Genomic DNA, 17684 nt, shown 5'->3' on the forward strand with positions numbered 1-17684 from the left:
TACGTCAGTGACAGTGCTATTCAAACAGTAATGTGTGCCTAATAACTGTTTAGTTTTTACATGATTAATGGGGTTGGCTTTACTTTGGAAGAGTTATGTAACAAACCAATCGACATACAAATAAAGACCAATGTCTATTTTCCATTTGCCAGATTAGCCCTTTTTTTTTCTCCTTGGCTTTGAGATATCTTTCTCTGTGTTATCTCTATTTCTACCACCCTCTTCCCCCCTCCCAGAGTTTTATCTCACCATTATTTCACTGACATTTTTGTTTAGTCCTTGGTTGTCTCTATAAGTGAGTTTCCAAATTTTGGATGATTTTTATCCTTAGAACACAAAACCTAAAGAGTCCTTCGTAACTCAGCGTGACACCCAGCTCATTGGTGTCCAGATGTAGATGGCTCTTAAGGGACCAGCAATTCCAGGATGACCTGGAGACTTGGGTAAAACACAGAGTGTGCCCATGATTGCTTTGTAAACAAGTGCCCTGATGCATTGTTCTCATGCCTTGACCTTGATTTAATATGGGATTCAACAGATGACAGATTGCGTGAAGCTCTGTTGTGGCATGACCAAGTCGAAGTCCAAGAATGGTCATATTTAATAAGTCACTGTGGAGGTTTTCTAATTGTGGCTAATGAGCATTATGCACCTAAGGAGAGAAACTAAGGCTTGCTTTCTGTAACCCAGTCGTCAGAGGGATGAGTGAGAGAACTAGATGTTTGCCCAGGCATTATGATGAAAAGGAAGGAGCATTTGGAAGAATAGGGGTGATTTCACTTAGTGAACCAAAGCAATTGTTTCCAGGCCTGGCTGGATATCAGAATTGCTTGAGGAGTTTTTCAACTCTGCAGAGTTCTTTGTCCCTGGAAATTTTGCTTAGTGGGTCCATTTTATTGAATAGATTAACTGTAATTGATAATATGACTGTTCCTTTTTTATTAAATGTTTAGACTTTCCCTGTATTTTGCTGTCAGTCCCTTCTTCCTAAATCTTTACTGCTCTTCATATCTTTAAAGAATAAGTTTAAACCCCTGGCCCTACCTCCCCTTCAGAGCTTTCCCGAATCTGTCTCCTCCCATCTTCCCAGCCTTCTTAGAATATGGGTTTTGCATTTTAATTTGAGGGAATTGGCAGTTATTGGAAGGATAAGTTTAGATTGGTCATAAACATGTGAGAACTCTTCACTCTCAGGAGCAATCAAGTAAGTGCCCATTAAAATCCTGAGCTGTGCTTTCTTGTTTTCAATTAGCAAGAATGAAAAGAGCCGAGAATACTTTCGTTTGGCATGGGTGCGATATAAAAGTCTCTCTCCTATACTGCTCTTGGGAATGTGAATTGGTAAGAACTTTCTGGAACGCACTTTGGCATTATGTATCGAGAGCCTTGAAATAATTCATGTTCTTGAATCCAGTTATGTACTTCGTAAACTATCCTAAAAAAATAACAGGTATGGAAACAAAGATGTGTTTACAATGTTCCTACACTGAATTGTATGGTAACGAAAAATTGGAAGAAACCTAAATGTCCAACAGTAGGGAAAATGTTAAATGGAAGGATAACATCCCCAAGTGATGGAATATCATTTGTTCAAAGCTGTGTGTGTGGAGGGTTGGTGGTAAAAATATACATAAATAAAACTTACCATTTTGACCATTTTAAGTGTGTGATTCAGTGGCATTAAGTGCATTCACACTGCTGTGCTCTCATCGCCACTGCTCACCCACAGCCTTCTCAACTTGCAAAACTTAAAGTCTGTACCCATTAAACAGCTTTCGATTCTCCCCTTCCCCCAGCTCCTGGCAACCACCGTTGTTCTTTCTGTCTCTCTGAATTTGACTACTCTAGGTATCTCATATAAGTGGAATCATATAGTATTTGTCTTTTTTGTGAATGGCTTATTTTACTTAGCATGATGTTCTCAAGGTTCACCATGTTGTAACATGTGTCTGAATTTCCTTTTTAAAGGCTGAATAATATTCCATTTTATGTCTATACCACATGGTGTTTATCCATTCACCTGTCAGTAGACACTTGGGTTTGTTTCCACCTTTTGGCTATTGTGAATAAATGCTGCTATGAACATGGGTGTACAAATATCTGTTTGAGTCCTCTGCTTTCAATTCTTTTGAGTATATGCCCAGAAGAAAATTCGGGTTTTGTGAATTTCTTTCTTCTTTTTTTAAAAATTTTTTTGGCTGGGTCGGGTCTTAATTGCGGCGCATGGGCTCTTTGTTGTGGCACTCAGGCTTTCTCTCTAGTTGTGGCCTCCAGGCTCCAGGGCACGTGGGCTTTGTAGTTTGTGGCACACGGGCTCTAGTTGAGGCGCGCGAGCTCAGTAGTTGTGGCACTCAGGCTTAGTTGTCCCACAGCATGAGGGATCTTAGTTCCCCAACCAGGGATCGAACCTGTGTCCCCTCATTGGAAGGTGGGTTCTTTACCACTGGACCACCAGGGAAGTCCAGAAAATTGTGGTTTTAAACAAATATTTAATAGTAACATGCTTCATGATATCATATGAAAATTAAAAAACATTATTAAAATAGCATGATTCTCTTTTTTTTGGAAAAAAATATGCAAATAGTAAAAGGACTGAAAGAAGGTAGTTAGAATTTTGAGTTTTTAGATTTTTCATCCTGACTTTTCTTTAATAATAAAGATCATATACAAATAAGTAGTTTGAATTGGAGAGGGTTTCCCTGCCATCTCCAGATCAGATCAACAGAGTGATTTGGCACTAGTTTTCATCCCATGCTGTCTTGCTTTACCTCTGAGTTATTTTATGAGTGATAATTTCAGAAATATCCCTGGAGATGTAAGGCACCGTGAAATTCTAATTTAATTACTTGTATGTCTCACAGAAAGAATCACAGCTGTTATATCACAAAGAAGGAAAATGACAGCTAAATAGAAGGAGCTTGAGTTGAGCTCAGTTTCTTCTTTGATGGAAAGTAGATGCTCTTTAGCTTGAAACAATTGATTCAAGAATATTTTCTTTATTCTTGACTTTGTTGAACATCTCAGTACAGATGCAAAAGGTGAGCTATGTCTTTATTATAAAGAGCTCATCACTCCATTATCAAGTACTTAGCTCTTTTAGAGCTAGCTTACAATCAGGTGACAAATACAGTGCTGATATAAGGCAGCCCTTGAACAAAAATCTGTTGCTTTGAAAACTTGAACAAAAACTTTGCAACTCTTCAATGTAATAATGAGTTGAAGAATACAAATTATTTATCCTCTTTCAACAAATATTTAGTACTAAAATAGAAAAAAATCAACAATAGTGGAAATAACTTCATACAGTTACTCAAATATACTTAGTAGAATTTTCTTAAGATGCCTGGTTCCATCCTTAAGATTTGTTTCCTTCATGAAGTCTTAATTTAGCTTCACTTACCTCTAATCATTTTACTTCTCTATTTTTATAGATAGTTTTACACTATTAATCACTGTTTATAGATTTCTTTGTGTAAGAACTAACATATTGTTCATGTTCATTTATCCTCTTGCTAGTTAAACTGTAAAGTTTTCAATGACATGAAATGTCTTTGGTGCATTTTTATGGGCACATTCAGCAGTATTGCCATATCAGTCTTTTAAAAATATTAGTCTATAGTCTAATAAGATTGATCAAATACATTTTGTGACAAACACCATTCTTTCCAAGAATATATCAATACCTGTTTCTGTAGTATATAGAATCCAAGCTTTATCCTTAATATAAAAGCAGTTCTATTTTTATTTCTCATTATTATTCTTCCTATTTCACCCAAATCCCTTTTACTGAAAAGCAAAAACAAAAGCAGAGGTAATGAAAAAGGACTAAAAAAAATTTTTTTAAACACACACCAAAGGATAAGCAGAGTCATACAGAGAAGAGGGCTCAGGTTTGGAATCCAGCAGAACTGGGTAAAGTTCCTGCTCAACCACTTTTAAATTGTGTGACTGACTATTTCCATGCTTCAGTGTTCTGATTAGTAAACTTGAGAGAATCCTTCCTACCTTAAAGAGTTGTCAGAATTAGAAATATTATGCTCGAAGTGTCAAGGACAATGCCTGTACCCAGTAGGTGCCCAGTCATTATAGGCAGCTATTGTCATTGTTTCTTTTACTATCTGGTGGTACCCACAGCTTCCTGTGGTAGAGAATATCATCAGGGCTATATTGTATTATTGTTAGAAATACACTGTCCCTGTTCATAGGAAGATGATATATTCCCACCCCATGACACCAGGTTCGAGTATGTGTGTTGGTTGATACTCTTTATCAGCAGAAGCTTTAAAAGCTATGTCGCGGCTGTGCCACATATACTTTTCCTTAGCCATTTTCTGGAGAAAGCTCCTCCCTCAGACTGGGTCCCAGAGGGAGAACAATGTCAGGCAGAGCTGAGCCAGCTGATACAGAAACTTGCAAGCCACTGGGATTTGCTGTTGATACTTGGCACATTTACCCTAAAATGACTAATTTATCAACTTCAGGCAAAATGGATGGTTTCATTATTTTAGCATCTATATTTATTTTTATCAAGTTCAAATTTAAAAAAAAAACAGTGAAATGATAAAATATATATGGAAAGTTAGCACCAGGGAACACAGATACTCCAGTGATAAGGATTAACATGCTCTTTAAAATAAGCTTTTTAGTAACAGCATGAAAAGTGAATCATATGCCACTTCTTCAGAGGAAACTATACTCTCCCTAGCAATAAATTAAAGGAGTTTCTCATGTAAGACTCTAAGTAGGCAGCAATGAAAACTATATAAACAATATCTTCAATATTTTTATTAAATAGTGAATTCCAATAATATTAAAATGTAATGTGGTGAAGATGATACACAATTTAGTAATGTGGTCCAAGGATGTAGCTTTCTGGTCTTGTGGTCTTATCAAGGTCAGGATTTAGATTACTAGGGAAGTGAATAGATTATTTTAATTTTATACGACCTGCTGTATTTATCACTTGTCTCAGCTTGGCTCTTGGTAAGAAGTGGATGCAGTTTTTCTTCATTCAGCAAGTATTTTGTTACCACCTGCAATGAGTCAGGCATCCTGATGGATCAGGCACTGGAGATTTAGTACTCAACAAGACTGACAAGGTCCCTGCTCTCAGAGAGCATACATTCTATAGTGGGAGATAGATGATTAAAAGAATAATTTCAGATTGCTATAAATTCTGTAATAGATATAGAACTATTCAGTTTCCTTTCTTTTTCTTGTGTCATGCTAATCTGTGATTTTCAAGAAGATTTTCCAGTTCACCTAAGTTGTCGTATTTATTGGGATAAGGTTATTCCAAATATACTTTGTTTCTTTTTAATGCTAGTAGGACCTATACTAATGTCCCCCTTTTCACTTCTGATACTTTTGAATAACAGTAATTTGTATTCTCTTTCTCTCTGTTATGAGCAGTCTACCTAGGAGTTTATCAATTTTATCTATCTTCTCCTAGAACCAACTTTTGGCACTGTTGATTTTCTTTATTGCACATCTATTTTCTACTTCATTGATTTCTGTTCTTTCCTTTATTATACCCTCCTTCCACTTTGTGTAGGAATATATGCTGTTATATTTCTAGATGGAAGCTTAGAGCATTGATTTTTCAACCTTGCTCCCTTCCCAGCATATGCATTTAAAGATAAAAATTGTTCTGCATCCCAGAAGTTTTGACGTATTGAACTTTCAATATTGTTCAGCTCAAATACCTTTTAATTTTCAGTGTGACTTTTTTGACCCCTGGGTTCTTCAGAAGTAGGTGCCCAATTTACAAACATATCTTTCTTTCTTGTTCTCTAGTTTAATTCTATTTCTATGAGAGGTGCCTTTACAGCCCAGGATATAGTCCACTGTTGTTGGGTGTAGTGTTCCACGTAAGTCAGGTAGATTAACTTGATTAATCATGTTATTCAAATCTTCCATATCTTCACTGATATTTTTTGTCTGCCTGTTTGATCATCACTGAGAGAGATGTTTTGAGATCTCCCACTATGAATGTAGATTTGTCTATTTTTTAGTTTTGTCAGTTTTTGCTTTATGTATTTTGAAGCCATGTTAACAAGTGTGTTTAGGATTGTAAATCTTCCTGTGGAACTTACCCTTTTATCATTATGAAATGTTCCTCCTTATATCTTGCAATAATTTTTGCCTTAAAGTTAGTTTTGTCTGATATTAATATATAATCACAACAGATTTCTTTTGGTTAGTAGTTGAGTGATACATCTTTATGCATCATTTTACTTTCAACCTAACTGTATCCTTATATTTAAAGTGTGTCTCTTTTAAATGCATTATAGTTGTTTCTTTCTTTTTTTTTTTTTTTTTTTTTTGCTGTTGTTCTTAAATCAAATTTGAGAAATCTTTTTTATTTGGAGTGTTTAGGTCATTTACATTTAATGTGGTAACTGGTAGTTGTGCTTATGTCTTACCATCCTGCTATTTATTTTCTATTTATTCCATATCTTCTTTGTTCCATTAATCCTCCATTCCCTCCTTTTTTTTGATTAATTTAGTATTACATTTTATCGTCTATTAACACTTTAGTAATACTTTTTATGTTATGCTTTTAGTAGTTCCCTAGAGGTGACAATCCACATCCTTGGCTTTTACAGTCTACCTTAAATTTGTACTTTACCACTTCCTGAACAAGGAAAGAAACGTAGAGCAGTGTAAATATTTAATAGTTTAGTTAATATCTTTTATATATAGTCAAATATTTACCCTTTCTGATGCTCTTCCTGCAGTTCAGTGCTTCCAACTGGAATCACTACTCTTCAGCCTGAATATGTTTAGTATTTTCTGTAATGCGGATCTGCTGGCAACCAATTCTGCCAGTTTTTGTTTGTATGAACACATCTTTCTTATACCTTTTCTTTTTCCTTTTATCACTCTAAAGATGTTGTTGCATTATCTTTTGGCTTCCATAGTTTGTATTGCAAAGTCAGCTATCAATTGTATTGCTCTTTGGAAAGTAATGTATCTATTTCTTTCTGGCTGATTTTAAGATTTTCCTCTGTGTCTTCGGTTTCGGCATTTAGACTGTGCTTATTATTTTATCGTGTTTGAAGTTTGCTGAGCTTTTTGGATCTGTGGGTTAATGTTTTCAACAGTTTGGAATATTTTCGGCCTTATGTCTTCAAATATTTCTTCTGTTCTGTATTCTCTCTTTCCTCTTCCTGGGGCTACAGTGATACATATGTTAGACCGTTTAACTATATCTCACATGTCTCTTACGCTCTGTTTTGTTTTTTCCCCTACCTTTTTCTCTCCCTGCTTCAGTTTTGATATTTTTCATTGACCTGTTTTCTTTATTTCACCAAATCTATCTTCTGCTGTGTCTAGTCTGCTATTAAACACATACAATGAATTCTTATTTTCAGGCATTGTATATTTTAGTTCTAGATTATTTGATTCTCTTTTTTTAGATTTCAACTCTCTGTTGAAATTGTTTCTCTTTTCATTCATTTGTCCATTTTTTTCTTGATTTTCTTCACCATATTTGTAATAATTATTTAAAGTCCTTTTCTACAAACTCCAACATCTGAATTATCTGTGAGGCAGGTCCTCTTGTCTGTTTTGCTCTTTTGTTTATTGGTCACATTTTCCTGACTCTTTGCATGTCTCATAATTCTTTATTGTATGCCATATATTTTGTATTTAAGAATTACTGAGACTGAAGATGATTTTATTTTCTCTCATAGAAGGCTCTCACTTTCCTCTGTTAGCCAGAGAGGGCGAGAAGCTGACTACCTCAAAAACCGCAACTGAGTTGAGTTGGTCTGGGTTTCAGTTTTTGTTTTTTTTTTTAAATTACTTTATTTTTTAAAAATTTTTATTTAATTTATTTTTTTATACAGCAGGTTCTTAATAGTCATCGATTTCATACACATCAGTGTATACATGTCAATCCTAATCTCCCAACTCATCCCAACACGACCCCACCCCACCCCCGCTTTCCCCCCTTGGTGTCCATACGTTTGTTCTCTACATCTGTGTCTCTATTTCTGCCCTGCAAACCAGTTCATCTGTACCATTTTTCTAGGTTCCACATATATGTGTTAATATACGATATTTGTTTTTCTCTTTCTGATTTACTTCACTCTGTATGACAGTCTCTATATCCATCCACGTCTCAACAAATGACCCAATTTCGTTCCTTTTTATGGCTGAGTAATATTCCATTGTATATAGGCACCACATCTTCTTTATCCATTTGTCTGTCGATGGGCATTTAGGTTGCTTCCATGACCTGGCTATTGTAAATAGTGCTGCAGTGAACATTGGCGTGCATGTGTCTTTTTGAATTATGGTTTTCTCTGGGTATATGCCCAGTAGTGGGATTGCTGGATCATATGGTAATTCTATTTTTAGCTTTTAAGGAACCTCTATACTGTTTTCCATAGAGGCTGTATCAATTTACATTCCCACCAGCAGTGCAAGAGGGTTCCCTTTTCTCCATACCCTCTCCAGCATTTGTTGTTTGTAGATTTTCTGATGATGCCCATTCTAACTGGTGTGAGGTGATACCTCATTGTAGTTTTGATTTGCATTTCCCTAATAATTAGTGATGTTGAGCAGCTTTTCATGTGCTTCTTGGCCATCTGTATGTCTTCTTTGGAGAAATGTCTATTTAGGTCTTCTGCCCATTTTTGGATTGGGTTGTTTGTTTTTTTAATATTGAGCTGCATGAGCTGTTTATATATTTTGGAGATTGATCCTTTGTCCGTTGATTAGTTTGCAAATATTTTCTCCCATTCTGAGGGTTGTCTTTTCGTCTTGTTTATGGTTTCCCTGGCTATGCAAAAGCTTTGAAGTTTCATTAGGTCCCATTTGTTTATTTTTGTTTTTATTTCCATTACTCTAGGAGGTGGATCAAAAAAGATCTTGCTGTGATTTATGTCAAAGAGTGTTACTTCCTATGTTTTCCTCTAAGAGTTTTATAGTGTCTGGTCTTACATTCAGGTCTCTAATCCATTTTGAGTTTATTTTTGTGTATGGTGTTAGGGAGTGTTCTAATTTCATTCTTTAACATGTAGCTGTCCAGTTTTCCCAGCACCACTTATTGAAGACACTCTGTTTTCTCCATTGTATATCCTTGCCTCCTTTGTCATAGATTAGTTGACCATAGGTGCGTGGATTTATCTCTGGGCTTTCTATCTTGTTCCATTGATCTATATTTCTGTTTTTGTGCCAGTACCATATTGTCTTGATTACTGTAGCTTTGTAGTATAGTCTGAAGTCAGGCAGTCTGATTCCTCTGGCTCCGTTTTTTTCCCTCAAGGCTGCTTTGGCTATTTGGGGTCTTTTGTGTCTCCATACAAATTTTAAGATTTTTTTGTTCTAGTTCAGTAAAAAATGCCATTGGTAATTTGATAGGGATTGCATTGAATCTGTAGATCGCTTTGGGTGGTATGGTCATTTTCACAATATTAATTCTTCCAATCCAAGAACACGGTATATCTCTCCATCTGTTGGTATCATCTTTAATTTCTTTCATCAGTGTTTATAGTTTTCTGCATACAGGTCTTTTGTCTCCCTAGGTAGGTTTCTTCCTAGGTATTTTATCCTTTTTGTTGCAGTGGAACATCGGAGTGTTTCCTTAATTTCTCTTTCAGATTTTTCATCATTAGTGTATAGGAATGCAAGAGATTTCTGTGCATTAATTTTGTATCCTGCAACTTTACCTAATTCATTGATTAGCTCTAGTAGTTTTCTGGTGGCATCTTTAGGATTCTCTATGTATACTATCATGTCATCTGCAAACAGTGAGTTTTACTTCTTCTTTTCCAATTTGGATTCCTTTTATTTCTTTTTCTTCTCTGATTGCCATGGCTAGGACTTCCAAAATTATGTTGAATGATAGTGGTGAGAGTGGACATCCTTGTCTTCTTCCTGATCTTAGAGGAAATGCTTTCAGTTTTTCACCATTGAGAATGATGTTGGCTGTGGGTTTCTCATATATGGCCTTTATTATGTTGAGGTAGGTTCCCTCTATGCCCACTTTCTGGAGAGTTTTTATCATAAATGGGTGTTGAATTTTGTCAAAAGCTTTTTCTGCATCTATTGAGCTGATCATATAGTTTTTATTCTTCAATTTGTTAATATGGTGTATCACATTGATTGATTTGTGTATATTGAAAAATCCTTGCATCCCTGGGATAAATCCCACTTGATCATGGTGTATGATCCTTTTAATGTGTTGTTGGGTTCTGTTTGCTAGTATTTTGCTGAGGATTTTTGCATCTATATTCATCAGTGATATTGGTCTGTAATTTTCTTTTTTTGTATTATCTTTGTCTGGTTTTGGTATCAGGGTGATGGTGGCCTCATAGAATGAGTTTGGGAGTGTTCCTTCCTCCACATTGTTTTGGAAGAATTTGAGAAGGATGGGTGTTAGCTCTTCTCTAAATGTTTGATAGAATTCACCTGTGAAGCCATCTGGTCCTGGACTGTTATTTGTTGGAAGATTTTTGATCACAGTTTCAATTTCATTACTTGTGATTGGTCTGTTCATATTTTCTATTTCTTCCTGGTTCAGTCTTGGAAGGTTATACCTTTCTACGAATTGTCCATTTCTTCTAGATTGTCCTTTTTATTGGCATAGAGTTGCTTGTAGTAGTCTCTTAGGATGCTTTGTGTTTCTGTGGTGTCTGTTGTAACTTCTCCTTTTTCATTTCTAATTTTATTGATTTGAGTCCTCTCCCTCTTTTTCTTGATGAGTCTGGCTAATAGTTTATCAGTTTTGTTTATCTGCTCAAAGAACCAGCTTTTAGTTTCATTCATCGTTGCTATTGTTTTCTTTGTTTCTATTTCATTTATTTCTGCTCTGATCTTTATGATTTCTTTCCTTCTGCTAACTTTGGGTTTTGTTTGTTCTTCTTTCTCTAGTTCCTTTAGGTGTGAGGTTAGATTGTTTATTTGAGATTTTTCTTGTTTCTTGAGATAGGCTTGTATAGCTATAAACTTCCCTCTTAGAACTGCTTTTGCTGCATCCCATAGGTTTTGGATTATCGTGTTTTCATTGTCATTTGTCTCTAGGTATTTTTTGATTTCCTCTTTGATTTCTTCAGTGATCTCTTGGTTATTTAGTAACGTATTGTTTAGCCTCCATATGTTTGTGTTTTTTACGGTTTTTTCCCTGTAATTGATTTCTAAATTCATAGTGTTGTGGTCAGAAAAGATGCTTGATATGATTTCAATTTTCTTTCTTTTTTTTTTTTTAATTATTTATTTTATTTATTTATTTTTGGCTGTGTTGGGTCTTCGTTGCTGTGTGCGGGCTTTCTCTAGTTGCGGTGAGCGGGGGCTACTCTTCATTGCGGTGCGCAGGCTTCTCATTGCGGTGGCTTCTCTTGCTGTGGAGCACGGGCTCTAGGTGCATGGGCTTCTGTAGTTGTGGCACTTGGGCTCAGTAGTTTTGGCTCACGGGCTCTAGAGCGCAGGCTCAGTAGCTGTGGTGCACGAGCTTAGTTGCTCTGCGGCATGTGGGATCTTCCCGGACCAGGGCTCGAACCCGTGTCCCCTGCATTGGCAGGCGGATTCTTAACCACTGCGCCACCAGGGAAGCCCTCAATTTTCTTAAATTTACTGAGGCTTGATTTGTGACCCAAGATGTGATCTATCCTGGAGAATGTTCCATGCGCACTTGAGAAGAAAGTGTAACCTGCTGTTTTTGGATGGAATGTCTTATAAATATCAATTAAATCTATCTGGTCTATTGTGTCATTTAAAGCTTCTGTTTCCTTATTTATTTTCATTTTGGATGATCTGTCCATTGGTGTAAGTGAGGTGTTAAAAGTACCCCACTATTATTGTGTTACTGTCAATTTCCTCTTTCATAGCAGTTGCCTTATGTATTGAGGTGCTCCTACGTTGGGTGCATATATATTTATAATTGTTATATCTTCTTCTTGGATTGATCCCTTGATCATTATGTAGTGTCTTTCCTTGTCTCTTGCAACATTCTTTATTTTAAAGTCTCTTTTATCTGATATGAGTATTGCTACTCCAGCTTTCTTTTGATTTCTATTTGCATGGAATATCTTTTTCCATCCCTTCACTTTCAGTCTGAATGTGTCCCTAGGTCTGAAGTGGGTCTCTTGTAGACAGCATATATATGGGTCTTGTTTTTGTATCCATTCAGCAAGCCTGTGTCTTTTGGTTGGAGCATTTAATCCATTCATGTTTAAGGTAATTATCGATATGTATGTTCCTATTACCATTTTCTAAATTGTTTTGGGTTTGTTTTTGTAGGTCCTTTTCTTCTCTTGTGTTTCCCAGTTAGAGAAGTTCCTTTAGCATTTGTTGTAGAGCTGGTTTGGTGGGGCTGAATTCTTTTAGCTTTTGCTTGTCTGTAAATCTTTTGATTTCTCCATCGAATCTGACTGAGATCCTTGCTGGATAGAGTAATCTTGGTTGTAGGTTCTTCCCTTTCATCACTTTAAGTATATCATGCCACTCCCTTCTGGCTTGTAGAGTTTCTGCTGAGAAATCAGCTGTTAACCTTATGGGAGTTCCCTTGTATGTTATTTGTCATTTTTCCCTTGATGGTTTCAATAATTTTTCTTTGTCTTTAATTTTTGCCAATTTGATTGCTATGTGTCTCGGCATGTTTCTCCTTGGGTTTATCCTGTTTGGGACTCTCTGTGCTTCCTGGACTTGGGTGGCTATTTCATTTCTCATGTTAGGGAAGTTTTCGACTATAATCTCTTCAACCTTTTTCTCGGGTCCTTCCTCTCTCTCTTCTCCTTCTGAGACCCCTATAATGCGAATGTTGTTGCATTTAATGTGGTCCCAGAGGTCTCTTAGGCTGTCTTCATTTCTTTTCATTCCTTTTTCTTTATTTTGTTCCACAACAGTGAATTCCACCGTTCTGTCTTCCATGTCACTTATCCGTTCTTCTGCCTCAGTTATTCTGCTATTGATTTCTTCTAGTGTATTTTTCATTTCAGTTATTGTATTGTTCATCTCTGTTTGTTTGTTCTTTAATTCTTCTAGGTCTTTGTTAAACATTTCTTGAATCTTCTCGATCTTTGCCTCCATTCTTTTTCCGAGGTCCTGGATCATCTTCACTATCATCATTCTGAATTCTTTTTCTGGAAGGTTGCCTATCTCCACTTCATTCCGTTGTTTTTCTGGAGTTTTATCTTGTTCCTTCATCTGGTACATAGCCCTCTGACTTTTCATCTTCTCTGTCTTTCTGTGAATGTGGTTTTTGTTCCACAGGCTGCAGGACTGTAGTTCTTCTTGCTTCTGCTGTCTGCCCTCTGGTGGGTGAGGCTATCTAAGAGACTTGTGGAAGTTTCCTGATAGGAGGGACTGGTTGTGGGTAGAGCTGACTGTTGCTCTGGTGGGCAGAGCTCAGTAAAACTTTAATCCGCTTGACTGCTGATGGGTGGGGCTGAGTTCCCTCCCTGTTGGTTGTTTGGCCTGAGGCGACCCAACACTGGAGCCTACCTGGGCTCTTTGATGGGGCTAATGGCACACTCCAGGGGTGCTCACGCCAAGGAGTACTTCCCAGAACTTCTGCTGCCAGTGTTCTTGTCTCCACGGTGAGCCACAGCCACCCCTCACCTCTGCAGGAGACCCTCCAACACTAGCAGATATGTCTGGTTCAGTCTTCCTTGGGGTCACTGCTCCTTCCCCTGGGTCCCGATGCACACACTACTTTGTGTGTGCCCTCCAAGAGTGGAGTCTCTGTTTCCCCCAGTCCTGTCGAAGTCCTGCAGTCAAATCCCACTAACCTTCAAAGTCTGATTCTCTAGGAATTTCTCCTCCCGTTGCCGGAGCCCCAGGTTGGGGTGCCTGATGTGCGGCTCAGAACCTTCACTCCAGTGGGTGAACTTCTGCGGTATAAGTGTTTGCCAGTCTGTGAGTCACCCACCCACCAGTTATGGGATTTGATTTTATTGTGATTGCACCCCTCCTGCCTTCTCATTGTGGCTTCTCCTTTGTCTTTGGATGTGGGGTATCTTTTTTGGTGAGTTCCAGTGTCTTCCTGTCGATGACTGTTCAGCAGCTAGTTGTGATTCTGGTGTTCTCACAAGAGGGAGTGAGAGCACATCCTTCTACTCCACCATCCTGGGTTTCAGTTTTATTTGACCCTGTCTATCTCTGTTTTGTTCCTGCTTCCTGGATGTGAGCACCCTCATCTTTTGACTGAGAGCCAAGCAGGGCTCTATCTTATCCCTTAAATACTGTGGAAGATTTTATAACTGCCCTTTGGAGTTTTGAGTTTGACTCTTTACTCTCTTATATTATACAGCTCCAGACTTTGGAGGAGATTGCCATCTATTTGTTGCAGGCTCCTCCCTCAAGTAACACTTCACTCCTAAGTACTGCTGGACTTCATATTTCACTGCCATTCCAGCCATACCTCATCCCCAACTGCTCATATAGCCAGCATTCAACAAATGTCCTGTGGAGAAAACCAGCTGCACATTTGCGGTTCCTTCAGGTTTCACCCTGTCATGCCAGCCCATGCAACTATCGGGAAATCCACTTGCTTCTCTTTTCCCTGGTAGAGTTTCAAATAGGTAGAGTTTCTCTGCCTATGCCTGAGCCTACGCTTAATATTATGGTTGGAATCAGCAAATGCCCCTATAGCGACAAAAGCAATTCAGCTCTCCTTGGTAGGACACTTCCCTGTTTGGAATTTTATTTCAGTGATTTTGTTGTTGCTGTTGCTTCCATAGATCTCCAGCATCTATAAAAATATGTTTTTGATGTGTATCCTTTTTCCCACCTAGTTGTTGTAGCAGGAGTGATGGCTACCAAGTAGGCTATTACATCTTACTTGGAAACTCAGGTTTTCCCCTGACATTGACTATTCTTCTAATTTAAGCAGTTACATAGCTTTCCAACATTTGGAATACATTTTATTCCATATTCCATTTTATAATATTGTGGGAAACTTAGGAAGTACTTTTTCATCTTGTAACAATTATTCTTGTAACCAAATTTCTGATTACATATTTAATGTTTTTTCTTAGTATAAACCCATAGGTATGGAAATCTTGTGTCAATAGGTATGCATTGCTTTTTTAAATATTTTACAATTTTTGATAGATATTGGCAAATTTCTGCCAAGAAATACTATACTAATGTACTTTTACAGTGTGTGAGAATTCCCACTTCCTTAAGACTTTCTCCTCAATGCCCAGCTTATTATTATGGAGTGCTGTGAGCCATAAAAAATATAAATTATTAATTTATTGCATCTATATTTTGGTTAAAATATTTTTAAATGTATTGTTTATGGTAACAGAAAAACAGATATAAGCCCAATTTTTCATTTTGGTTAGTTTGGCACATAGGAAGTACTTAGTCAATATTTATTGGTTGATTTGGTGTTATCTTGCTTTCTGCATCTTCCTTTGAATATGTTGAAGAGAAGTATTCCATGTTCTTTTCTTTCAGGAGAAATGAAAGAATTTATTTGTTGAAAAATATTATGCATCTTGATATGAATTTGTAGAAAGTATAAAGTATTGGTAGAAAGAAAGGTATTAACTCCTTTCTTCTCCTATATCTTTTTTTACTGGGACCTTCTACTTGCCTCTGAACAAACACAAAGACCTTTGGGTCTTATATGAGTCTAAGACTTATAAATCATGTCTTTCCTTGATATGACCTGCTTTGGATATCAGCAGTCTGGGTACATGCTTTTTCCATTTTAGATTTGGGAAACACCTGTACTTCTGGAGAGATAAAAATGCTTTTTAATCAGCAGCAGTGATGCAGTTGGAAATATTTTTTTCTTATTTCACATACATAACTATTCGAGCCAACTAGTTAAGATTAATACTTATTTGATTTTTGTTTCCTTTCAGAGACACTTTTTTTGCTTAAAAAGTAAGACCCTTAAAAAGGGCACATGATTTTCAATATTCAGAAAAGATGTACTTTTCTTTTGAAGTTTACCTTACCATTTTAAATTATGGAAAACTTCAAGTGTATATAAAAGACAAGAATATACTCTAATGTACATTATTGTGCTGGCTGCCATTTTGGCAATTCCCATCTTTCAGTTTCACAGTTAATGATTTTAATAAAAATGCCTTTATCTTGGAATTTTAATGTGTTTTTCCCTAGGTATCCTTTTTTTTGTATCATTAAATGGTTATTCATTAGGTATTTAGTCTTTATATTTTCCTTGATCTGATTTTTTTTTTATAGAAGGCAATGGTAGATTTTTTTTTTAATTAATTAATTTATTTTATTTTTGGCTGTGTTGGGTCTTCGTTTCTGTGCGAGGGCTTTCTCTACTTGAGGCAAGTGGGGGCCACTCTTCATCGCGGTGCGCGGGCCTCTCACTATCGCGGCCTCTCTTGTTGTGGAGCACAGGCTCCAGACACGCAGGCTCAGTAGTTGTGGCTCACGGGCCCAGTTGCTCTGCGGCATGTGGGATCTTCCCAGACCAGGGCTCGAACCCATGTCCCCCGCATTGGCAGGCAGATTCTCAACCACTGCGCCACCAGGGAAGCCCCCCTTGATCTGATTTTTTTAAATAGCTATTTCATTTTTCATGTTTGGCTCAGTTTCTATTAGTCACTAGGGCATTTATTTTAATTTTGTTCTTCTTCATGCTCTTAAATGAAATAATATTGAATAGTGTTGCCTGTTAAATGACATATGTGAGGAGACCCTTGAATGGAACCTAGGAAGTGTTACCTTGAAAATACAGTGGATGTACAAACACTGAAGTCTTTTCAAATGTTGAAACGTTTTTAAAGGTTGATACTCAGTTTCATGCATATTCAGAAAAGTGTTCTCATTCTCTTTGAGCCAAAATTAGTATGCACAGGCACAATCTCTGTTTTCCTTAATTTCTTACTGTAATTGACATTCTTTATTGCATTTCTATATCACTCTTATGGAAGTGATTGTTTCAGTATGTTACCTAAATGATCTTCCTCATTGTTTTGTGTATATATATATATTTTTTTGCTTTGTGTAATTTTAAAGCTTTTAAAAACCACTTTAAAAATATATACAGGCAGAGCTATAGTCTGGGATATCAGTTATTAGGGAACAAAAAAGGAGAAAAGCAAGATTAAGAGTCATTCCTAGAATTGGGAGGGAGACTGGCGTTTCACAAGATGCTTCTGAATTGCTGGAATGGTAGGTAGGACCTAGGCTTTCCTCTGGTTTGTCTTCTTTATAACACATACACACACATGAAGAAGATAGGCTTTTCTTGGCCGTGATTATTCACTTTTTATAATTTTCCATTTTGATATCCAGGCCCAAAGAGGTGTGGCAACTGTTCAGTCCAACCCAGTACCCCTAGAAAGACAAATGCATCAGCTTCTCTTCTCTAGGTTTTCTCTCCTATAAGTTAAGTCCCCAAATCCCCTAAAACGTATGCACACCCAACAGGAGGTAGGTTTACCCTACCCATTTGCAAGTAACTCTGAAAATCAGTAAGCAGAAGCAGGATGACTGTGAAACTAATGAGACTTAAAGCTTTGGGCTCCTCACTTGCAGCAGCCAGCCCTGCGAGAGGCCCGAGCAAATGTTTTCACATAATCATGTGTTTCTATATGATTAGCAAAAAATAAAGCATTGTAATGTAATCCGTCAAAAAATAAATAAATAAATAAATAAAATAAAAATATGTACAGGGTTCTTATCTTTAAATTTTCACTGTTTACACATGTTTGGGCACACACACATGCTCTCTGGAA

The 17684-nt window shown here is 37.0% G+C and overlaps 1 protein-coding gene across 4 annotated transcripts in view; it reads left to right on the forward strand.

Moving 5' to 3' along the window:
- The window catches only part of MAP3K5 (mitogen-activated protein kinase kinase kinase 5), a 227139-nt gene that overhangs the window by 100486 nt on the left and 108969 nt on the right, over positions 1-17684 (forward strand). The gene's annotated exons all lie outside the window — the stretch shown is intronic.

Source organism: Balaenoptera musculus, chromosome 12 (genome assembly GCF_009873245.2).
Source record: "Balaenoptera musculus isolate JJ_BM4_2016_0621 chromosome 12, mBalMus1.pri.v3, whole genome shotgun sequence".
In the NCBI taxonomy this organism is placed as follows: domain Eukaryota; kingdom Metazoa; phylum Chordata; class Mammalia; order Artiodactyla; family Balaenopteridae; genus Balaenoptera; species Balaenoptera musculus.